At 45.9% G+C, this 16,950-nt stretch overlaps 1 protein-coding gene across 2 annotated transcripts in view; it reads left to right on the plus strand.

Annotated features, from left to right (window-relative positions):
- Nucleotides 1–6,438: 6,438 nt before the first annotated feature.
- The window catches only part of LOC138453370 (trans-1,2-dihydrobenzene-1,2-diol dehydrogenase-like), a 138,958-nt gene continuing 128,446 nt past the window's right edge, over nt 6,439–16,950 (plus strand). The window contains exons 1-2 of one of the 2 annotated variants that reach the window (XM_069606151.1): nt 6,439–6,526; nt 13,327–13,600. The gene's annotated coding sequence lies outside the window, so the exon portion shown is untranslated. The remainder of the gene's footprint in view (nt 6,527–13,326; nt 13,601–16,950) is intronic. The other variant, XM_069606142.1, reaches the window with a different exon arrangement.

The following is a 16,950-nucleotide window of genomic DNA, read 5'->3' on the forward strand; positions in this document are numbered from 1 at the left end:
GAAACTTGCAAAATGTGTTCTTAAATAACAGTAGAATGGCTTTAACGTAAATGTTCTCCAAAATGGAAAATATCTTAATTCCAGAGTGTGATTCCCTTCCCCTAGATTCAACAATGATGTCACAAACGTCTTTGGGACTAACTGTTCTTTATGCCTTCCTTGGCCCACAAAATTCCTGTTAGATGAACACAGTTCAACCTTGTAAGTTCTCCTGTAAAAAAGGTTCCTTCTTTTAACACAAGTTCCTTCTTTGTTTTAACAAACACTGCTTCTGCTCCACACTCCTTGTAGGTTTTCAAATTGCCTGCTGTACTCCCCTGCCAGGACTCTTCATGCACTTTCCACTGCCTGGTGTACTCTCCCGCCAGGACTTCTCTTGCACTTTCCGAAACACCTCAGGGTTCCCACTCTGCTTCTCAGTGTAGCATTTCTGGACATCCTCAGGCTTGTGCGGCACACCTTTGCCACTGGTTTCCCACTCTGGGCGGCTCTGACGTCTCTCCGAACTATCTCACGGCTCTGCTCCTGCACGCTTGCTTCTCTATGGTTCCCGTTAAGGACAACACTGCTTCTTTTGGCTGCCAGACACCCAGGGACCCTCTTGCAATTCCTGGCGTCCCCACCGCCCACCTCACTTGCACCATGTTTCTTTCCTTCTTCTCTGTCAACAAGCCCTTTTACGTCACCACACTTCGCCACACCGGCTCGCGCCTCCAGCCCCTACACAGTGACTTGTGCCTCCATCTTCCCCACACTGGCTCGTGCTTCCAGCCTCTGTCCGCCTTCCCAGGAGATTTTGCGTCCTCTCCTGAGCTCTTTCTCTCAGTTCGGTGACCATTTTTAAAGGTCCCACAGGCAGGTGCTTTCATCCAGTGACCAGCACGTTCTCCACGTTTGCTGCTCTGTGTCAATGCCTTCATCCTCCGCATCTCAATAATTGGGGTTTGTGGGAATGAAGTCCAAGGAAATTAACTGAGGTTTTAGGTGGTGGCGGGATTTAAAGTGCATTGATTGTTTCTGATGCATAGTTCTTGAAGGGTCTTTCTTAATGAGTCTACATGGAGGATCATTTCTACATGCAGGAGAACTATAACTAAAAGAGGTTCTTTTGGAGCTTTTACTCTTCAAGCTATGGATGGGAGTTTGGCATAAAGGGTATCAGAAGTTTCTTCCTTAAAGGGGGAAATAGATGTATGTCAGTAAGCCATTAGGGTATTGGGTGACAGGGAGTATTCCTCATGGGGAAACGGGGGATACCACGTCTTATCCAGTGAAGCCATGACATCTTGCCAGTGGCTATCTCCTCCTATGTGAACTTGCCTCATGTAGCCACACCCACGGTCAGGATCAGGTAGCGGCTGCCTCCCCCTGGCCACATGGGAGGAGGTGACTGCCGGGGAATCCGTGATAACTCCATTGGGTTCATCACAGATGCTGCAGTGGATATCATTCTAGACCAAAAGAAAAGTTCTTAGTTATATTGATCTCTGGGTGAGAAACACACAAATTTGTAATAAGGAGCTCAAATTGGGGCATGGCAGTATGCATCCTAAAATTAGCTTGTATTAAGCCAATCTCCTGCTAAAAGGGAGCAGAGGATCTGTGCCGATCTGACCATCATCAATTTCTCCCCTGGGAGACAATATTTGAATCAGGAAAGGTCAAAGGTGGTCTTAAGTTTAAAGATGATCTTTGTCACGACCATAATGTGTATCAAGTAATAACCCTGGAACCACTCATCAGAAAGAATACATTCTATTGCTCTCATGTATAACAACTTCTAATTTCCGACTGAAGTGGGATATTTTGCAAAAGAGGTAGAGAAGACAGAGGTAAAGAGGGAGAGAAACCAGTCTTCAAAATTGAGATAGTGAACCAATTTCTTGAAAACTCCTTCTAGGCAGGAAAGAAACAATAAATCCTTCCTCCCACTTAGCTGTTGCATGGCAATCGACATTCAGACCTTTGGCTTAAGATCAGAAGATGAAGAACGTTTGTAATAAAGTGTTTGTGGTGTTCATGCTATGCTCTGCACATAGTTTCATGGTATGTGCACAGGGGTATCTTCCTTGTCTGTGATTCCTGAGTTTTTACCAGAAGAATTTAAAGGTCTTCATGCAACTGGACTGGTTCACTTGAAGTGGCCAGCCGACTCAAGTTTTGTGATGGTTTCAAAATCACAGCCAGCGACCTGGTCATCAATGCACTACGAACTTCTAGCTCAGTTAATTCATCAACAGTGGTGCAATAAAAACATTGCATGCCATCAAATGCCAGGTCTAACTGGCAGAAGTGTATACGGTCTTATTGGCCAACTCTTGTGGATCCATGTTTGGCATAGTTTAGACATGATATCATCTAAGGTTTCATATCTGCTGGAAGGTTGTCTTCAAAATCTGCAATATTCTTCCTTAGGGGCAAATTACATGTGTCCAAACTGGCATCAGAGTTTGGTTAGGCACTAATCATTTGTCAAGTATCTTATCCTGTTTGCCAGGTATGGCAGAAGAGGAGGTTGTCACAGTTGTGTACGTGTATTATGAAGAGGAAGCTGAATCTATTGAAGACTGCACCAGTCGATGAGTCGAAAGACAGAATTTGTCTTCTTGCAATTGGGGGATGTTCCTCATCCTTGTCTGGATCCCTGTCTGGGAAGGAAGAGGGATCTGTAGACATAGATGATCTGTTTCCTGACGGGTGGGAAACAGAGTCTGTACCTCTGGAAGCACTGCAGTTGAGGGTTTGTAGGAAGCTCAGGCAGAGCAAGGGCCGATTGGATCAGGTTTACCAGTGCAGCCGGAACCTGAGCTGTAGGGAGAAGTGCCAATTTGACCAGAGCCAGTGGTGTCAACCGACCACCAGTGTCAGCACAGGAAGAGGATTCACCACCTTGACAATACCCTTAAAATATTTCCTTTTTGCTACAGTCATCATGAAGACAGCAACCCTTTTAAATAAATACTAATCTCTCGGTTTAGGCCCTGATGAAAGGGTAGGGCTTGGTAGCAGTGATTGTGTTTGCTGGAATGTGGACAGCGTTTGATGGGCTGTAACATAGTCTAGTAAATGGCATATCATGGAGAAAGGACCATGAAGAATCAGGGTGTAGGTGATTACTATGGTCCAGGGCATTCAAGATTGTCATTTCTTAGAGGATAATGTAAACTGCAAATCATCCCTATCCAAGATGTGCCGTGGGGCTTTTTGGGAAAGAGAATAGCCCATGCATAGTTAGTGAGACACAGGACCAAACAACCCGGTTGCGTCTTGAGAGGCCTGGAAAGATGGGTCTGGTTCTAGGGTGTATGGACTATGGGAGCTCCAGACAGTCGCTGAAAGGCTACTGCCTGAATCACTGGAAGTGTGAGATCTGGGTTGCGGTCTGTAGGACGTAAAGCTTCCTTTCTGTCACCCATAGTGTGTAAAACGTGCACCTGGAATGTTATTCGGCAGGGGGTGGTAGCAAAATGCATCTTAAGGACTAACTGCACTGAGAGGCTGTTGCAGAAACTACGGTCCTAAGCAACTTTCTCCAATAGTCAGGCTGAAGCCCCTTAAAGACTATGGTACTGGATTTAGAGGATCAATGTCCTGACTGAGGGAGTCCTCAGGGGGAACACAGAAGGTCCAGGCAGTGATTTAGCTGCAACAGGAACCTCAGCCAGCAGGCTGGATTTACACCATCTAAGCAGCACTTTGGGGCAAAGACCTGGTGTTAAACATTAAGGTCAGCTCTGCACTAATACTGGTCTAAGGCCAAGAAGAGACCTCAGGGTCTCCCCCAGTTAAATGTGTGGACAATGCAAGACCTGAACAGTCTCTCCCTGTTGAGTGTTGTGTTGTAAGCAGATTGCCATGGACCCTGTGAAAATAAATGCTTTGTTACCCGTATTTTGGCTTTCACAAATGTCTTTCAGTCCACCGGCGATGGTAAGCCGGCAGAGGAGAAAGCAAAAAAGGCAGACACTCAACACAGAGAGCTTGGGGTTCTGCACTGGAACACACGTGCTAAAACAAGAGAAGATTGAAGCTCGGAGGGTGCAACATGTGAGTGAAGAGTACTGCAGTCCATTGAAACCAAGAAGAGGAGTGATGACTGGTATTGTGCGTGCACAGAAGTGGAAGGAGCGTGCACAAGTCTGTCCCATACATGCAACCAAGCCCATATTTTCAACAAAGTGCTCCAACACTGTGCCTTTCATGGGAACAATGTCATAAATGTATGAACGGAAGGGGACAGGGTGTAGGGGTAAATATATTTATGACAGTCCAGGGCCGTTAAACCCGCTTACAGTGTAAAATGGCTGGTATATCAAAGCTTTTTTAATGCCATCATATTCATGGCACTAGTACTGTTCTTTAATGGTGTTGCAACCGCGTCAAGAGCAATTTGTATAGCTTAAACATTTTAAGGGAGACGTGTTGGGTGCACTAATGGGGATCGTTTTTCATGATGGTGCTCTTGGAACAATATTGGGGTACCTGTACATTTATGTTTTCCTTTTTCAATGAATATCTCTCCTTTGCACCCATCCTTCCTTTTATTCACCTTCTAGTCCCTCCTCTGTCATGTTATGTTACAGAGGAAAAAGGTTGTTTCTGGACAAATGTGTGTGTGGATTGTTGCCTGATATCCAATCACAAATTATGACTTCCGAAAGCACTTGGCAAGCTAAATCGCAGTAAGAAGTATTGCACATGGCTCAGTATTACGAAAATAGAGTCAATAATGAAGACGAGAGGGTACAAAAGAAGAAGGGAGACTTGAAAATCAAAGTATTGTTGCAACAGATAGTTAGCAGAACCAGAGATAGGAGTACACAGTTTAGAGGTCAGTTTGCTCCACAGAGTAATACACAGATGGGTCCGGTACACATGAACCAATGTGCTTATTGCAGACAAGAAGGTCATTGGCAAGCACAATGCCTGACCCTTCAGCAGAGATCGAATAACACATATGGCCTTCCCTTCCCTTCCATATTGTCTTCCCTTCCATGTGATCCTATCACTTCCCAAAGCTCCCTTTCCTCTCTTCTTCTTACTCTTTATTTCCTGGGCCATGACATCCTCTGGCAGCCATAAGAGATGCTTACATTTACAATGGCTCTCCCTCACACCTGGCTTTCATTGTAACTGCTCCCTGGTCTGCACTCGCTGTTTATCAGGGTCCTCTGGGAAGGTGGGACACGTAAGTATGTTCTAGAAATGTATCATGAAAACGGTCACTGGTGTGGGCTGCCTCCCCAAAACGTGTACTCCTGGTAACCTCCGTAGGTTCGTAATCTGCATAGGGGTTTTGGGAGTGCCAGGCATGCCAAGATGTGATTATGGCAATGAGATAGGCCTTGGAAACGCAGGGCAGTACAATTGCAAAACGGAGAGCCCTGTTTCGTAATGGCCGTTTTTAAAAGGTTCTTTCCTTAAAATAGAAGGTGTAAATAAATCGTGCGAAATGTCTTTGTAAACCATATGCACATAATAAATAAATCAAATGAACAGCTACCATAAGTACTACATGATTATAGGTAGCACATAGAATATAATGCTTTTTGGAATCTAAGAACAGACTAAAGGACAGTACATCTGGGTCCGTCATTTCAAAAAGTCAAAAACCTGACAAACATTTTGATCCGGTTCTTTCCCGAACAGAATACGCCCACAGCCTTTCCCACGAGTGAACCTGTCACTTCAAACCCGATCTGCAACCCGTGTTTCTTGGAAGACGATTGCCATGACACCTTAGCATTTACAGGGCACGCGGGGGCTGGTCAGCTGTAGTATAAACATATGGCGAGCCAACGTTTCCCGCCACCCAGGGCCACAGCTTAATAGGCCCTAGCTGACTCTGAGATTTCCCCAACAAGCAGCGTTTACCCCGGGAGTATACCCCATTATACAGTCTACCGCCAGGAATCGCGAGAACAATAGCCACCTCTTCCTATGGCTGCTATGCCCACCATATCCTTGATCATTGCTGGCCCACTTCTCTGCCAGCCACTCCCGAAAGGCACACGAAAGCGAAAGAAGCCTGGACTGGTCTCCCTGGTGGCGTCTACGGGTAGAGGTAGGAAACGGTGCCAGCTGTCTGTTTACGGTTTATCCGCCTTGGGGCATCTTTGTACTCTTGGTCCTTTCGGGGTGTATAAGAAGGCGCGGAGGTAGCTAATCTCACACTGCCCGAGCTAAAGGTCTGTGCTGCCCTCCACCTTGCTGCCCACACATACACCGTTGGCGACCTGGTGCTGCTCCCTTACTGCTCTTCCGCCCCCTCTCACACAACAGCCCTCTCAGCCATGGCTACCAGGTGGGGTATTTGCTCCGAAGGGAAAATCAGTCACGACTTCATGGTCGCTCTGGGGACGCTACTACCTCAAGACCATCAGGTGGGTAAAGCAAGTGCGCATGCGTGCCAGGCTAAGTGTTTTCTCTGCCGTGCAAGGACTGGAGAGTGTGCAGCAAGTGGTGGTCGGAGGCGGGGAGCTGATGGGGAACAGAAGATAAAGTGGGTTCCTCCGCAGTGCTAGAGGTACGTAAATGCTGTCTCAGTCTGCACAGGAGGGGGTGGACTGGGTGACATGTGCAGATCGAGGGCAGATGGCACTGGACGGCAGTCGAGGGTACACGCGAGCACGGGGTCCACCCACTTTATTCAGAGGGTGGACCCAGTCCCCCCCAGCTAAAATGAGAAACATTAAATGTCCTCTTTTTGTTTATGAATGCACAGTCGGCAGATTTGTAGGCCGGACACTTCACCACTACACTATATAACCTGATGAAGAAAAAAAAAGCAACTAAAGGTGAATGAAATGTCCCATTTCGGTACTGCAAGTCGCATGGAACACCTTTGTATTGGTTATTGGAGTTTGAAGCATGCACACCTTTTAAAATTTTCAAAAACACTATTAGAAGAAAATATCCTCTCTTGGTTTTGTGTGTGTGTTGATTTTATGAGAGGCAAACGCCAATTTCGTCCTGTGCAATTTGGGTGGCTATGCAAAGCCAATTTAATGGAATGTGCATATTTCACAGTGATATGCTAATTTCTGACAAGTCACATCCCATTGCGTTTGTTGATGAGTCCCCCCACTTTAATTTTTAGGACTTGACCCCTGGTAAGAGCCAAAAAAAAAGTCACAATTGGGGAAAATGTGCATGTCACTACATGCCAAACAATGTCATGAAAGAAAAAACAACCTTCGATCTACCGTTTTAGAATGGATATTAAAATCCATTGCGTGCACTCTATTTGATGAGCTCACGGACTCGTGGCTTTTTCTTTAACTACTGAGCCACCACATTTCTGTAGCAAAAGATCTGTCAGTTTCCTGAAAACCCACCTCCTTTGTACGCTGCCACGCGCTTCAACGTTATTCCTTTTTCTGTTTTAAGTAAAATCCTAGTCTATAATACTAAATTTAAAGAACAGTTTCATACACAATATGTTAATGTCTAATGCTTAAAATGTCCAATTGTATTGTTTACATGTTTTCCAAAACAGTATGGTAACAATATTGAAGTGTGTGTTTGTGTGTGTAGACTAATTCATACGTTTCACATTTGACTGTATGAAGTGTGATAAATCCGGTACAGCTACATTTTACTGATAACATTTATAACTTATATTGCAGAGTATATGCAGATTCATGAAAACGTTTAATTTACAAATGTTGCTAAATCTTCAGATTTAGGTCAAACAGCCCTTACATATGATACATTCAGTCTTGCCCAATGAAAGTTTTCAGAAGCTCTGCAAGGTAATTTCATATATTTTTTTATTTGTATAGTGCCTTTTCCCACTGGTATGGCCTCAAAGTGCTGTAGGTGAATGCCCTTTGGTAGCCTAAAGTCCATGGTAGGAGACATTTGTCAGATGAGTTTAGAATACGTGTGTGTATTGTGGTTTGGCCACTTTTAAAGTGCGAAGATGGGGTACTTCATTGCGCTGTGTCAATAAATACAACACTGCGTCAGCACGCAGGGCAGTGCACCAGCGGGGATCGAAGACCATACACGCTTTGTTTGTGTCTCTGTTCGGGGTGGAGAGGGCATCCGTGAACCCAGGGCCGCTGGTCCCATCGGGACACCACATGAATTATGGTCAATGCGAAGCAGGGTAGGGGTGGCCAAGTCTCTAATAGCTACCCATATCGAGCTGGCATGGGGATGGCTGCTATAGGATCGTCTGGATAGTATGCACATGCAGGAGGTTCATTATGTGTCCAGGTAGACTTAATTTTTGTCATTGGGGATAGCTGCATTGTGTTGTGCAGTGTGTTTTAAGAGTGGTGTGTGGTGGCAGATGTGTGTGGGTGGGTGGCCTTGCCATCGTTTATTTTTCATGAGCATGGTGTTTGATACGTACCCGTGTGCTCTGGCTTGTTTCCTGGTTTCGTAGAAGTGGCGTGCATTCTGTCCTGTTGTTTGCTAGAGTTTAATTTCTCTGGTCTCTGTACATTTTATTTGCATGTTCATTGCTGCCCCGCCTACCTGAGAGGTAGTTGCCGGGAGGTCTGTAGATGAGTAAAAAGCTGTGGGTAAGAGATGGGTTGATGAGAAATTTCACAAGGGGGGATTTGCAGTCTGCATTGCAGGCTTGTTGCTCAGTGTGTGAGATGGAAAGGTGTGATTTGTGGAAGATGACGATCCTGTCTGCTCTGCAAGTTCTGTTATGGGCGATGAGTGTGTAGCCTAGGGGGAATGCCTTGTGTGCGATGTGTCAGAAGTCATCATAGAACCAGGTTTCTGTGATGAAAGGGATGTCTGGACTTTTCGAGGAAATGAGGCCGTAGAGGTTGTGTCACTTTTTGACAACACATTTGGTGTTTATGAGGATGCATGAGAGCAAGGAGTGGGGGTGGGTGTTGTTTGCCCCTGGAAAGGTGGGCTACAGAGTGCCTGTGGGGTGGTTGTGGAGGGCAGGGAAGGGATCCCCTGAGCGGGGGCCCTCATTGGGCGGTGCAGTGTGAATAAGGGAGAGGGTAGGGAGTGCAGGGAGTGGGAGAGAGGGTGGAAATAGAAGGGGAGGGTGAGCTGTTTCTGATGTCAAGGTGGGATGGGGAGGCTCTGAGTATTCTTTGAAGGTCATAAAGGAGGGGTTGTGGTGTACGGTTCCAAGGGAGGAGGATTGGAGTGGGGGGGTAAAGGGAGAGTGTGAGAGGGGATTGCATGTGTGGAGTCAGGAGGATAGGGCGGCAGGAGAAGGTGTAGGGTGGTGAATGGGGTCACTGAGGGGGGTTGTTGATGAAAGGGGTTTGGAAGAAAGGAAGGGTGTTAGGTCTTACATGAATCTGGGTTTCTGATTTCCAGGTGATTGTTGAGAGGGCTGAAGGGGGATTGCTGGTCCAGTTGAAGGAAGTGTTGAATATTGATTTCACTGGGTTGGGAGAGGTTTCGGAAGTTGTAATGGTGTAGTTGAGGGGTGCATGCAGGGAATTGGGGTAGAGATAGGGAGAGGTGTCCAGGTGTTTCAAATTCTGTGTTTGTGGGGATTCTTTGGTACCTGTGGCGTGTGTGTGAAGGTTGGTTGGTGGCCCAGGAAGGGGTGTTGGTAAGGGAAGCATGAGTGGCGCTAAGGGATGCAAAGACTGAGGAGTGGAGGGGTTGGTTGGAGGGTGGTTGCAATGGTGTTAGAGGGCAGTGTAGGAAGGTTAGGGGTAAGGTTTGTGAGGGGGCAGAGATGAGGTGTCTGAGGGGGGCAGTTCTCTCCCAAGGGCTGGATGTGTAGAGGGTGCAGGGGGCAGAGGTGCGCAGAGCAGTTGTCCATATTTCTGGTGCACCAAAGTGCCTCTCTGATCTGGGAGTTGGTTTTCATGGTGGATAGCATGTTGCCTCTGCTCTGGTGACTAGAAAGGCTAATGGGGGTGACCCTGCCCCACTATCAGTGTATCCAAAGAGGGTAGATTAGGGCAGAAAGCATAGCTTGAGGCGCTGCTGTAATCAAGTTTATGGCTTCAGGGAGATTCAATGCACTGGCTATTCTCAGAATGCAACTAGAGTTAACACAGCAGCGAACTCCGAAGCGCTGCTAGCGTGGGAGCGCTGGTGAAGTTCAAGTACAGCTAGAGTTAAACAGTGACTGCACTCAGAATGCAGTTAGGTTCAATGCAGCTCAGTGGCAATTAGGTTCAACACAGTGCTGTGGTTCAAGCACTGCTAGGAATAAAGCAGATGCTACCCTCAAATTACAACTAGCTTCAGTGAATGGGGCTATACCGAAAGACACCTAGAAATAACACAGTGGCAGATTCAAAGTGCAGCTGAATTCAATGCAGCTAAGTTCAACACAGTGGCTATACTAAACAGATCAGTTACTTTTTTTTTATACAGTGGCTATTGCAAGGGTGCAGAAGTAGACTCAAGACACAAAGGTGTCATGCTTCTTGGTATAGACTTAAATTGGACTGAAAATAAGCAAGAACCCTACCTGTCCCTATGACTAAGAGGGTTTTCCCTGCCCCAAACAAAACTAAGGATAATGTCAGAATGTCCATCAAAAGTATAATGTCCACTGTCCTGTGTCCTAAAACTATTTCTGTCCCTTACGCTTTAACAGAAAACTTATAACTAAACTACACCCTGCTTAGAACAGGATGGCTCCCTTCTTCGGGCGCTTTAGGCAGTTCAAAGTACCAAGCTCCAAAACAACATTAGGAAGGAGTCTCCCGTCCACAAGCGTTCCTCAGGTTCTCTTTATCAATACTCTCTTTATCACAGTTCTGTCTTCTGCCAAAGGATATGACTCCCTTCCTCTGGTCTTCTCAGGATTTGTGCCGAATGGGTCTTTCTTTCCCCCCTGGGCTTTCCGTGAGTTTTGCTAAAGAGTCTCCCCCCTTGGACATCTTGCAACTTGTGCCAAAGGGTCTTTGCTCCTGGTCTTCGTGTAATTTATGGTAAAGGTTTTCTTCACCTGGACTTCTTGTGCTTTGTGCCAAAGGTTCTCTTCCCCTGGACATCTTGTGCTTTATGCCAAAGGTTCTCTTCCCCTGGACTTCTCATCTTGTTCTGTCGGTCCCAGGCCTCTTTTTCAACTCTGTAATCTATATTAACTAGGCCTGGTTCACTAACCTGCCAAGCCTCTCTTTCAGTCTCTCTGGTTGCTCTTTCACCCCCTCCCTTCTCAACTTAGCTCTGTTGATGTTTGGGTCCTTGACACCTCTTTCAACTTTGCAATCTCTTTTAACTAGGCCCGGTTCACTATCCTGCCAGGCATCTCTTTCAGTTTCTCTGGGGTGCTCAGTCACCCCCTACATTCTCAACTTGTGTCTCTCTTCAGTGTTTGGGTCCTTGACCCCTCTTTCAGATTTGCAATCTATTTTAACTGGGCCCTCTTCACTATCCTGGAAGGCCTCTCTTTCAGTCTCTTTGGGGCGCTCTTACACTCCCTAAATTCTCAACTTGTGTCTCTCTTAGGTCCCTCTGGGACGAGGAAGATGGCTCTGCACTTCCTCCCAACCACAGCCTATGGGGTATCCGTGTGCCTTCCCGGTCCCCCTCTGCATACCTTTGTACTTGGTCGGCGAGGGTTCGGTTCCTCGGCAACACCAGACAGCTTCCTCTGGGCTGACGCAGTCTTCGTTCGGTGTTCGGCGGCTGTATCACGCTGGTTTCTCTCCGCACGTCAGATCTTGTCTGGACCACTCAGGAGACTTTGATTCTGCCACCAGAGCCCAGATCCCACAACCATGTAAGTTGTGTTGCTTCCCCGCCTTGCGGTTCTCTGCCTCTTTGTTCCAGGCAGCCGGGTCTGCCAAGGGACCTCTCCTCGGTATTCGGCTCCCTGGCAGGAAGCTGCTCTGGGGCAGGACAGACCCCATGGGGGACTCGTGTGAGTGTTTATTTCCTGACTGCTTTCTAACTTCCAATAACTAGCATACTCGTATCGGATCTGCGTAGGAATCTGCTTCGCCATGCTCTTCCTCGTGACAGTACTTTTGAAGTTATCCATATTCACTCTTCCTCGTCATAGTGTTATTTGCCTGATGAACACAATTACTATGTATAAGGAAAAATTTGTGGAAGCAAGAGAAGAAAGAGAGGATGGGGTATCTGAGTCCTACATATAGAGCTGGATATCTCATGTCTAAGTGCACGATGGTGTGTATAGCGCGTTTTCCCTTGACAAACTTCACTGCTCTGAGAGAGGGAGTCTCCACGCATGGGATCCACCCACTGAGTACCACCCCCAAGGGGACTATCGGGTAGTGTCCTCACCTCGCTGACCCCATGGAAAGGATCCCACTCCTGGGAAGAATTGACAACATTGAGGGATTCATCACACTATACTCAGAGATGCAGAAAAATTCAGTGGCTATACTAAAAAATACAGCTGATATTTATACAGTGGCTATATGACATGTATACAGTGTCTGCTGTTGTAGCATGTAACCTGCAGCCATCGACCTGCTGCAACTGATCAGGTAAGTCGAATCTCAGTGTGTTGTATTGTACTGTGCTCAAAAACTTGCCTTTTCCCCTTCTGGGAAAGTCAAAACTGGGTGTGTTGTATTGCGCTGTGCTCAAAAACGTGCCTTTTTTCCCCCTTCTGGGAAAGTTGTGTTAAACCGTAATCCTATAATACCGCTTTGTTATGAATATTGGCCTAAACCCATTCGTGTTGCACGGAAAACCATGTTCGTAATGTTCCGACTTTCGATCAACTTCACTGCTATTTTAGGAATCATCCGCCATCTTGATTTCAACTCTTGTTTCATGTTCTAAAATGGTGGACTCTGTTTTCGACTTGCAGTCGAGCTGAACAACCTTTGAGTTTTGTTAATGTTTAGGCTGACCGGGAGCAGACTGTTTGACCAATGTAAAGAAACCTTGTGACTCGTATGAACTGCCTTCCAAGTGTTGTCTGCGCTCACAAACCTCATCCTCATATAAACAATGAGAAAATGGAAAACAAACTCAGATTGTGTGTTCTGGCTGAACTGCATTGTAGCGATTCTTGGAACACGGCTTACCGTGGATCAGAGAACCAACAGCACCATTGTAACTTCATGGACATGCAAATCTGTTTAATCCGTTGTACAATATTGTAATATTTGACATGTGAACTGGGCACGAACTCTAGCCAGTAACTTATTAGGTTGGAGAGGGGCTGGACAATGCTCCGAAAATAGTATAAATACGTCTGTGTTTAGATGTCCAGCACTCTCACCCCTCACTGTGTATGCTGGTACACACTGCGAGGTGTTGGGAGCCAGATAGCTATCTGTTTTGATTTGAAACTGTACGGTAATAAAAGATACGTGTATCTTTTCAACCCATCATTGGCGTATTTCATTTGTGGTACTAAGCCTCGATATTTCTTTGGTCTTTCAGATGGCGCCCGAATAGGGACCTTCAAGATTGATGTCACCTTGCTGAAGAGAAGACACAGCTATCGGACCGGGATCGGAGAGTGAGAAAAAGGGGGCCCGTTTGTATGAGATGTGACACCTCGGCAGTACTGCACAATCCGATCCCTGAACAGTGAGCACGGGTTCGAGAGGGCATCTTGACGAGGTCCCCATATTGAGGCGGGCTCTTTGCCGAAATCGCCAACCACAAGGATCCTTTGGAATCCGATCAGACCTCCTTAGTCCTTTGTAATCAGGTGAGTCGTGACCCGATTCGTAAGTATCCTTATATTTTGGTTGTAAATTTGCACTCGCAAGTTCAAACGACGTCAGGTAACACTGGTGATCTGATATGCCTGGGAAATTGTCTGCCTGTTTCAGGGGTCTATTACGCAGAGACAGACAATCTTTGGAATTTGGCCGACCGGCGCCACAGGAGGGGTCGCTGCCATGTACTATGTACTGTAAGTACGGCATTGGTAGTATAGTATACAATGATATTTGGCACAGACAAACTAGACATGCTTCCGAATTTCAGTGGCCAGTTCATGGTAGTTTTGAGATTGCCCGTATAGAGTATTTAGAGTCTATATTGTTAAAGAAAAAGACTAGGCCTGCAGCATTTGATGTAATTCAGAATTGGAAAAAGGAAGCTATGCAGCAACTTAAGAGTAAAGAGAAACATGCACATCGTCATATGTGTAACTCAGAGAAAGCATTATTGTATGATCAACAGAAACAGTCGGAGTCTGCTAGAAACATGGATAGGGCTTTCCAACTTGGTGTACAGAAAATATATCCGTCTAAGGACTTTCATACCTCAGACAAGCTAATTGATAAACTTTTAAATGAGCGTGACTGTTGCCACTGCACCACCTCCTTATGTGCCTCTTCCTGCTGTCTTACCTCTCCCCGCTGTTGCACCGCCTCCCGTTGTTGTTCCTGTTCCTCCCGTTGTTCCTCTGTGGCCAGTTGTTGCTCCTTTTCCTGTTGTTGCTCCCCCTTCTGCATCTCCCCCCTTACCGACAGTTACTGTTCCCGTAATTCCGTCTCTATCGCCAGCTGTAGTGTCTCCAATACCCACTGTACAGGATTTGTCTGCACTCTCTTTCCCAAGCGGTTCTGCTCCACTTGTAACAAATGAAGGGGCGAGTGCTGAATCAAAAGTAGTGACTCGTAGTACAGTTTCTAAAGCTAGAAAGAGAGAATTGTACGCGTGGGCTAAGAAATGTATAAAAGAAGGTGAAAAATCAGCTGTCCTAACTACAGTTTTTGACCAAGAAGGTATTCCCGAACAGAATGTCTTGATTGAGGGGATGGGAATGCACTTGGCCGAAATGTAGAATCATTTTCCGGACATGGATGCCCCACACGGGTTGAGGGATTTGAATGTCTTAGCTTATTCAAGGGACACTGCGGAGAAAGTACATGAGCATGTTGAGAGGGTTTTTGAGTTTAAGAGGGAGTTAGATTGGTTACAGAATAATGAAACAGATGGTGATAGATTGGACGCTTTATATGTGCAGAAACGGTTTCTTCCTTTTTATAAAGCAACGACTGAAGAGACGCGAATTCACACATGGGATTCGCTTAGATGGATTTCAGATGTTTTGATATCTCCCATGGAAGTATATGACACGTTTAGTCAGTATACTCCAGAAATGCAAAGGAAAGTTTTACAGGTAATGGTAGAGTACCTGCAGGATGAGTGTATAAAGAAAAAGATTTGTTGTCCCGCAGATTTGATGATTATTCATAAGAGAGCATTTTCAGCCGACACTGCTTTGACTACTTTGTTGCTCGATTTAGCTTTACTACTTAACAAACGTTCGGAGTTGCCTACTTCTCAATTGCCTATGAGAGAGGTTCCTCCGACATTGGTTCCTAAAGCAGAGACTCCAGCAGATGCCGCTGCAGGAATAGCAGCTGCCACTATTGAAGCTCATTATGTTTCGCAATTTGTTCATGTTCCATTTTCCAGACAGGGAGTAAATACCATTAGGCAGTCGATTCCAGATATTGGAAAAATCCAACAGGGTTTTATAAAGAAATAGAATCTGTTTTGCATTCATCAGTTTTCACTCTGGGAGATATAGACCTGTTGTTCCCTGTGATCCTACCTGCTGATTTATGGAAACAGATTTGAACTGTAGATGATCAGGCAGGGCTAGGTGACACATGGGTTAACTTGGTACGGATAGACGGAGAAAGGAAAGCCGGTGAGAGACCGTCACAGGTGATACTGACATTGCCAGACAGAATAGTAACCAAATTGAAGACTCTAGTCCCAGAGAGAAGAATAATTTGGAACAAGCTTACTGCTTGCACCCAGGGGAAATCTGAAGGTGCTACCGAATTTTTTAATCGGTTCGAACAAGTATTTGTGGATTTTAGCGGTCAGGATTTAAGTACTGAGTCAGGAAAAAGGTTGTTTCTGGACAAATGTGTGCGTGGATTGTTGCCTGATATCCAATCACAAATTATGATTTCCGAAAGCGCCTGGCAAGTTAAATCGCAGTAAGAAGTATTGCACATGGCTCAGTATTACGAAAATAGAGTCAATAATGAAGAAGAGAGGATACAAAAGAAGAAGGGAGACTTGAAAACCAGAGTATTGTTGCAACAGATAGTTAGAGGAACCAGAGGTAGGAGTACACAGTTCAGAGGTCAGTTTGCTCCACAGAGTAATACACAGATGGGTCCTGTACACATGAACCAATGTGCTTATTGCAGACAAGAAGGTCATTGGCAAGCACAATGCCCGACCCTTCAGCAGAGATCGAATAACACATATGGTACCATGGGTAGACGATCCAGAGGCCGCCCTGGGATACGGGGTCCTGGTAGAAATCTGTTTGCTCAGAATCCGCAGTCATTCTCACAGGATAGTCAACAACATAGTGTTTATAATAGGAATATTTTTGATAATCCTTCGACTGCCTATCTTTCTGAGGATCTCGTATTTGACGATATATTGTTTTGTTAGGACAGCCCGAAGCAGAGTCTGCAACCAGTGCCTATTCCCGTCGATCAGAAAGGGCCCTACGTAGAAATGGAGGTTGGGAATAGGAAGCATCTATTTTTGATAGATACGGGTGCACAGAAGTGTTCTGTTGATCATTCGAGGGTTCCAGATATTTCACTGTCAGGGCAGAATAACATTTCTGTAGGGTTTTCTGGTACAGCAGTGGTTAATCTGGTTTCTCAGCCGGTACCGATTTCACTAGGGCCATTCACTGACCTATGTCCATTTCTTTTAATATTAATGTTAATGTTAAAGGACATTTGTACCGTGCACTATCACCAACGGAGTGGTCCCTTGGCACTCTGGCGGCTCTGAAACGGGAGGGGAGGTTGAGTTAGTGGGAGGAAGCAGGAAAAGTACACGAGGGCAGCGATGTGCTGTTGGCGGCCTCAGCCCGGTGGGTCCGTTGGCTGGGCCTGGGGTGTTTGCGGCCGGTAGTCGTCGTGTACTGTTATGCAAGGCTATGTGTGTTTTTGTTTTGTTGTTGCAGTGTAGTGAAGTTTGTGCGGTTTGTTGTGCTGTAGGTTTTGGTTGTGTTTGGTTTGGAGTTTGAGAGGTGTATGCAGAAAAGGAAATAGTTAG

Source organism: Ambystoma mexicanum, chromosome 1p (genome assembly GCF_040938575.1).
Source record: "Ambystoma mexicanum isolate Mex_15411 chromosome 1p, UKY_AmexF1_1, whole genome shotgun sequence".
Lineage (NCBI taxonomy): Eukaryota > Metazoa > Chordata > Amphibia > Caudata > Ambystomatidae > Ambystoma > Ambystoma mexicanum.